Genomic DNA, 7,385 nt, shown 5'->3' with positions numbered 1-7,385 from the left:
CTTGGTCAAATGGTGGTCTTGAAACTTTAACTTGAACAAATACAATAATTTGAGCCTCATTTTTCTCATTCGTGATATGGGGTGAAGATGTCTATAGGGGGAAGATTATTGGGAAGATTAACTGACACAGAGCACTTAGAGTAGTTATTTAGTAATAGTTCCTTTCCTCATTAGGAGTCTCAATTATTTAAAAAAATGAATTAAATCTTTGTTAGTGTGCATTTATAAGCATTTTGAAATCTCTTTGTAATGACATAGAAATATAGAATGCTCTCAAGTGCTCTAAGATGCTTTAAAAGAGAATATAGAATATTCTAAAAGCATCATAGTTGCTTTATTTTTAGGACTGCTTTATTTTCTTAATTTGCTTTCAGGAATTTACTGAGAAAAAAGATAAACATCTTAAAAACAGATATTCTTCATTTCCTAACATTTAAAGAGGTTAGGTATATTATAACATAAATTCAAATATATTTCTGGTTATTTACTCTTTAGGAAAAAAAAAAGTAATTCTCTTGAGATATTTTTTCTCATTATTTTTATACTAACTTCCATTTGTACCCAAATTCCTAATTAGGAAATAAAATAAAAGTTCAATTTTTTTCTGGAGCCAGGTGGTAACCCAGATTGTATCTTCTTGACCTTGTTTAATCTGAAATATTATTTAAATTGATTTTATGGGAAAAAAGAAGCATTTGTGAAACTATAAATGGAATAAGAAGAAAAAAGACATTACAGAAAATATTTCTTAGAAAAATATATTTTTCAAGCACCATGATTGATAACCAGAGGAAGTTTAGTACTAATCAAAAGAAATATAATCCCTCCCTGATAGAAATTACTAAAGAGTGGAGATATAAAACTTTTGTATAAACAAAAGTTATGACAAGGGTGTTTTGTGTTTTGAAAAGAAATGTTCCATAGGCTATGGAATGCATATTTGCATAGAGGGATGCAATTTCAAGTGGAACATATGGGGAATCCTCTATGAGAAAGTGACATTCAAGTTGATCGTTTGGAGCAAGTAGTAGTTTTTCAGAGGAACAGCATGAGTGTGAGTGAAAGTCCTAGGGAAGGTAAGAATTGGTAGGACTTGGTTTTTGACTCTCCCTTTTCCCCACTTCATGTGTTGGAAGCTGAGTTAATCATAATCTCTTAGTTCATAGCACATTGTTACTACTGATCCTTGTAAAGCTCCTCTCTTGTTTTATTGACTTATTCTTTTTTTTTTTTTTTTTTTTTTTTTTTTTTTTTTTTAAGACCCCATTAACACCTTTCCAATATGAAAATACTTAACGTTTCTAGGCTGCAAATGTATTCCCCTATTCAATCTGGGCTGCCACAAAGACAGACAGAAAGCGCAGGGATTTTTCTTTTGCATCCTAGTGCAAACCAAAAGAACAACAGCGGATTGTTCAAGGTCTATCAGTGGATGCGGATTGACTTATTCTTTTATTTGGATTCTAACTCCAAAACTCCTGATTATATGCAAATATGCTAATGGGTTTAATGTTCCCTCTTTTCTTTATGTATTTTATTTTAAAGTGTGCATTGATGCTTTATAAACATATCTTCTCAATTCACATAAATGTTATTTTATTTTACATTACATAAACTATCATTGTTTTACATTTTTTTCTACTTGGCACTTTATGACCCATGTTGCTTTGTGAAATTGTAGTCTGATATTCCTAAATTCTCATGGGACTCAATGATATCCTCTATATTTTGTTTTTGCTTCCTTCAATGATACATTGTCTGTAACACTATGATAAAGTTCTTCACTCATCTTTCCCTAATTTTCTATGCTGCATAGCAGATTACCACAAGAATTACAGCAATAAAAATTTATTCTCTTGCAGCTTCTATAGATCAGAAGTCGAAGGACTGCAAGGTTGGATTCCCCACTCAGGGTCTCACTGAGCTAAAGTCAAAATGTTTACCAGGGCTGCAGGTCTCATCTGGGATTCCAGGTTCTTTTTCATTCTCATTAGTTGTTGGCAGAATTCATTTACCAAAGGCAGAATTCAGTTAGGACTGAAATTCACAATTTCTTGCTGGCTATAAACCAGGCTTCTAGAGGCGGCTCCTGGATGCTTCCTTTTTCCAACAACAGTTCATAACATGCACGTTTGCTTTCTTTCAGGCCAGCTGTAGTGGATCTCTCTGGCTTCCTCTTCTCTGACTGAAAAAAACCCTCTCCTTTTAGAAGGCTCATGTGATTAAGTTAGGCCACCTGGATTACATTCCCATTTTAATGTCAAGTGTGCCAAATAACATCATTATAAAGGTAGTTAACTCCATCTAATTCACAGTTCTGGGGATTATGCAGGCATGTACACTAGGGGCTGAGAAATCTTGGGGACCATTTTAGAATTGTGAGAATTCTTTTGTGTATATGACTAAGAGGGAAACTGCAGGATCAGATGGTATGTGAGTTCCAGATTTGCTTAAGAGCTGTTTAGGTTTGAGGATGACCATTCTGACTAGGGCATAGTGACCAAGCAGAAGAGCATAAAACTCCAACCTGGAAAGGAAGGCAGGAAATAAATTCCCTAGAGCATTTTATGACTACATTAAAGACTTCAGTAATTGCTTTTAAAAAAATGTGTAAATTGAATTAATCTTAGTTCATCCTATAACTCATGCAGTCATGCATTTATTCTACCATCATACTTCAGGTGAACACTATTAAATGAAGGCAAATAGTGTTGATTTTTTGCCCCTAGTGCCTATTTATTTCTTTACAATTTAGTGTTGACAGGTGCAATGAATGCCATGTTTCATTGGCTTTCCTAGGTCCTCTCTTATTTTCCTTTTCTCTGCCAACTCCTGACAAAATAGAAAATAAGGACATATTTTATTGACTGTACTAAAAGTCATCTATTTCTTCCTTTTCCTAACCCAGCTATTTCTATGTCTTTTTTTTCTGTCCTCATACAATTTAGCTAACAGAGATTGGAAAAGTGACCAAAATATCTCTTTAAGTTGACTTTATGTCAAATTCTGTTACAATATGAGGAAGAGCAAGCAAAAAAGGATTACACAGTAACTTGTGAATATCTAGTCTAGTAGTTCAATCATCATTTTATATTTGTGTGTGTATTTTGTTCTGTATTTTGTCTAGGAAATAGGAAATGAGACAGACAGGTAATTTAATTCATAAACATTTTAGAGAAACATAATTTACTTAAAAATTTCTAAAATTTGCATGAAAAACCAAAGGAAACATTGCCCATAAAAGTATGTTTAATCAAAGAGTATTGCAGAGAGAAACATATATTACAGGTGTTAAATATATTTGAATCATTTTTGTAACACAAGTCTGTATTTAAACCTATTAATCCTCACTCCCAAATGAATTTATTCTCTGCTGTTCACAGTTACACAATTAAAGAATATTTGAAAAGAAACTGCTCCCTATTCCCATCCTGACTTCATGTCCCATATTAGCTCTTCCTGTGTTCCTCATATGCTATGTCATTAGTCCTGTGTTGAGATAGGTGACATATTAGTAGCATCTGCTTCATTGATGAATATACTGCTACTCTGGTATCAAGCTCCTTGTTCTTTGTTTTGTTTTGTTTTGTTTTTTCTGGCCAAGACACAAGGCTTGCTGGATGGGATCTTAGTTCCCTGACCAGGGATGAACCCGTGTCCCCTGCAGTGGAAGGGCGGAGTCCTAACCACTGGACTGCCAGGAAATTCCTCTTTTTGTTTCTTAAGCACAGCTAATAATAATCAGGGCTTTGTATCTTCACTTTCCCCAGGTATCTTATTTGAAAATCTCCAAACTTAGCATATATGTTTTAATAAAAACTTACTGGCAAGATGTCTGTCCAGGGATCAGCTGAGCTGGAGAGAGCTGAGCTGCTAGGTATTGGAATAGCTTAGACAACACCCCCAAATGAAGATAACTCTCAAGGCTTCTTCAATCACTGAGTGCGATAATATAAGCAATAGGCTAATCTGGAGATAGTGCCAAGTCCATTCCTCATTCCGTGTTTTCCACGGCATGGCTCTAGTCACAGTTTAATTGGATCAGCACAGACAGAAAAGAATATGGGGCTCCTCTCACTGCTGAGGGAACCCCAAACCAAAGGCTCCTGTGGTTTCATGGACCTGAGAGGGGGAAAAGCTAGGAGCAGAAAACGACCAAGTACTGAGTAATTGTGAAGTGCCTTAAAGTTCTCCCCTGCCCCTTAATGAGGAAGCCGCATTGAAAGGCCCCTGGCAAAGGACTCCCTGTCCCTAAAAAGAGGTCTCCAAATGGACACTCCTGGGCTAGGAATGCAGACATGCCTAAGAACATGGCCAGCCAGAGGAACCTGAGTCCTTGACTGCAAGTCCCTTCAGAGACTAGAATGCACTGGGGGTGCCCCAGGTCTGCTGTGGGAGGGCAGCTCTTCCCTCCGAAGCTTTCCAGGTAACAGCTCTGTAATTGCCCAAGGATGGGCCTGAAAAACTGTCACCAAAGAAGCCCATTAACCATTCCCCAGAAATGAAAACAGAATAATAAAATGAAGTCTAACCTTTTTTTTTTCTTTGTGCTTCCTCTAGTTTCACTAGCTCATAGGACGCCAAACGCAGAGGCCTCTCACCGGACGCTTCAGAGTCTCTCTCCTGCAAAATGGCTGCACCAACACCTGAGCTCAGTGGGCTGTGCGCAGAGACGCCCAGCCCCTGGTGCGTGAGCACGCCCTGCGAGAACTCCGCCCCCTCCCCGTTGACAAGAGCCCTATAAAGCAGCCTCACCTGTGACCTGTTAGAAGAGCTTGTGCTGCGTGTGCTCTACAGCGGGAGTTCCCACATCTCCATTCTCTGATCAGAGAACAAAGCTTTTGTTTTGCTTGTGAACCCAACTCAGTTTCCTTCTTTTGGCTCCAATGACAGGGCAGAAGGACCTTTTGGGGGACCAACAAGGAGGGGTGGTAACAAAGTCACACATAAGAGTTTTAGCCAGACTCCTGAGAGTCTTAGTACTATGATGCCCAGACTCCTAGACGTCATCGTTCTTGATCACCCCCTGAATTTGCCAAGCTGCTACCCCTTCTAGTCACTAATTTCCTGCATACATTATCTAGTGTTGGCAAATTTAAATATATGATACCCCTCCTTTGTTGAAAGTTTTTTCTTTCTGTCCATATGTAAACAACTTTAATTTTAAACACATAAATCAACAAATTGTTGTGTTTGCCTTATTTTAACACATAAACAGAAAAATTTAATATTTCACAAATAACTTTAACTCTAAAACATTAACTCAAGTCCAAAATAAGACTAGACTATTATAAAATAACTGGTTTAAATGTGTTAGAATCTGTGACAGTATTATATTAGCAATATTATATATAATATTTAATAATTATATAGCATAAATTAATATATTAACATATAATAATGCTTGATTTATGCATGTTCCTTAGGTAATTTTTATATAATTCCCTGAAATCATGAAGCATTTAAAATTTAATATATTCAAACATTTAATCATAAATTTCTATTTTCACTGAGATTTTATGAAAAAATCCTCAATTTAATATACTGTTTCTTATCATTTAATAAAAAACTCACTGGTAAAAATTAATTAAAAATAGCTTGGAGAAATCGTATCTTTTTCCTTGGTCATTATCTTATTTCAAACCCCACTTATGGAATTAATAACTAGTTAGAAACTTTTTTTTTGATGACAATTTCTTGCAGTAGTCATTCATAATTTGCTTTTTAGGTTTATAAATATTTTATAAATTGCGGCACCAGTGAGTCTGATTATAATGGACACCAAAAGATACAAAGAAGCAAGTCATATCCTCCTGAATAAAATATATCCCCTTTTAAATATCACAAATGATATTATTTCAATCAAGAAAAATTGCAATATTATTGGAATAATACTCAGAATAGCCTAGGCAAAATTTGAAAACTTTTGAAAATATTTAAAGTAAAATCATATGAAAGTCTAGGTAAAGTTTCTGCAATGCTTTTGATTAGTTTCAATCTTTTGAAAAAAGAGTTATTTTAAGATGAAAAAATTTCTTATCAATGTAATACTTTTTCTTAGAAATGGAAAATAATATACATATTTTAAGATAGTTACAAAATATAAATCAAGAAGTGATACTTTGTTTTATGAAAATAAAATTGCATATATTAGGTTACTTTCAAATGCCTATATTCAGAGAAGGAATACTATGAAAAGTTATTCTAATTCATCATGTAGATGTCACTTAACTCTTTAATATTGGAATTTCAAGACTTTCTTGGTTTTCATACATCAGTATTGATTTTAGCTCTTTCCACTGATCATGATATATGACTGAGTAGATTCAAATTGTTATCTGAGGGCTTCCCTGGTGGCGCAGTAGTTAAGAATCCACCTGCCAATGCAGGAGACACGGGTTGAAGCCCTGGTCCGGGATGATCCCACATGCCACAGAGTAACTAAGCCCATGCGCCACAACTACTGAGCCCGTGCCACAACTACTGAAGCCTGTGTGCCTAGAGCCCATGCTCCGCAACAAGAGAAGCCACAGCAATAAGCCCGCACACCACAATGAAGAGTAGCCCCCGCTCACCACAACTAGAGAAAAGCCCATGTGCAGCAATCAAGACCCAATGCAGCCAAAAATAAATAAAATTAAATAAATAAATAAATAAATAAATTAAAAAATTGTTATCTGAGAATATAATTGTAATTTCAAAAACAAGTTCCTAGTCACACTCTATTGCCTTTAAAAAGATAGAAAATTAGACTCACACATAAAGAAGAGTCAAGGATAAGGAACCCAGGGGTGGTGTAGAAAGCTGCCAATGAAGCATTAGGTACTGTAATTATTTCTGGGCTACAGAAATAAAGAATCCTAGATTTGAGTAATTGTTAGGTGTAATGGTGTGCATTTCATAGTTCATGCTAATAAAATCTAATTATAATAAAGTACTTCCAGATATTACCAAATAGAACTGTCTTTACCTAAATTGTCAATAAGCTCCTCAGACATTTGAGACATTTGACTCAACCTTTAGATGAGTCATAGCCAGAAAGGTCCTTACACAGTCACATCTATTTGCCTATTTGGGTAAGATTGTATGAACCTAATCAGGGTGATGCAAGAAGTGAAGCTACCAAGGTTCAGCTTTTGTCTAGGAGCTTGTATAGAATTACAAAATACCTCCTTTTAAACATTGAGAGTCTTCTCCACTAGAAAATTGCTCATGAATTTTAAGTCAGATCTATATCTTTGGGAATTCTGAGCAGGAAAGTTTCATAAAGATCCTCTAATTTCATGTCATCTTTTCATAGATGAAAAACATGTTTAGGACTTGTCAAAATTTATGCATGATGATTCATCAAGTAGTTATGATGGGATTTATGTAGCTAATGAAGC

The 7,385-nt window shown here is 35.5% G+C and overlaps 1 non-coding gene across 1 annotated transcript; it reads right to left on the bottom strand.

The window, feature by feature from the left end:
* Positions 1–1,310: 1,310 nt before the first annotated feature.
* Positions 1,311–1,438, bottom strand: LOC116753708. The gene has a single exon (XR_004349811.1). It is a non-coding gene; the product is annotated as a small nucleolar RNA SNORA31 (small nucleolar RNA).
* Between the last annotated feature and the right edge of the window lie 5,947 nt (positions 1,439–7,385).

Source organism: Phocoena sinus, chromosome 4 (genome assembly GCF_008692025.1).
Source record: "Phocoena sinus isolate mPhoSin1 chromosome 4, mPhoSin1.pri, whole genome shotgun sequence".
Classification (NCBI taxonomy): Eukaryota; Metazoa; Chordata; class Mammalia; order Artiodactyla; family Phocoenidae; genus Phocoena; species Phocoena sinus.
Note: the sequence above shows the minus strand (reverse complement) of the source record. Positions and strands in the feature narration are given on the sequence as shown.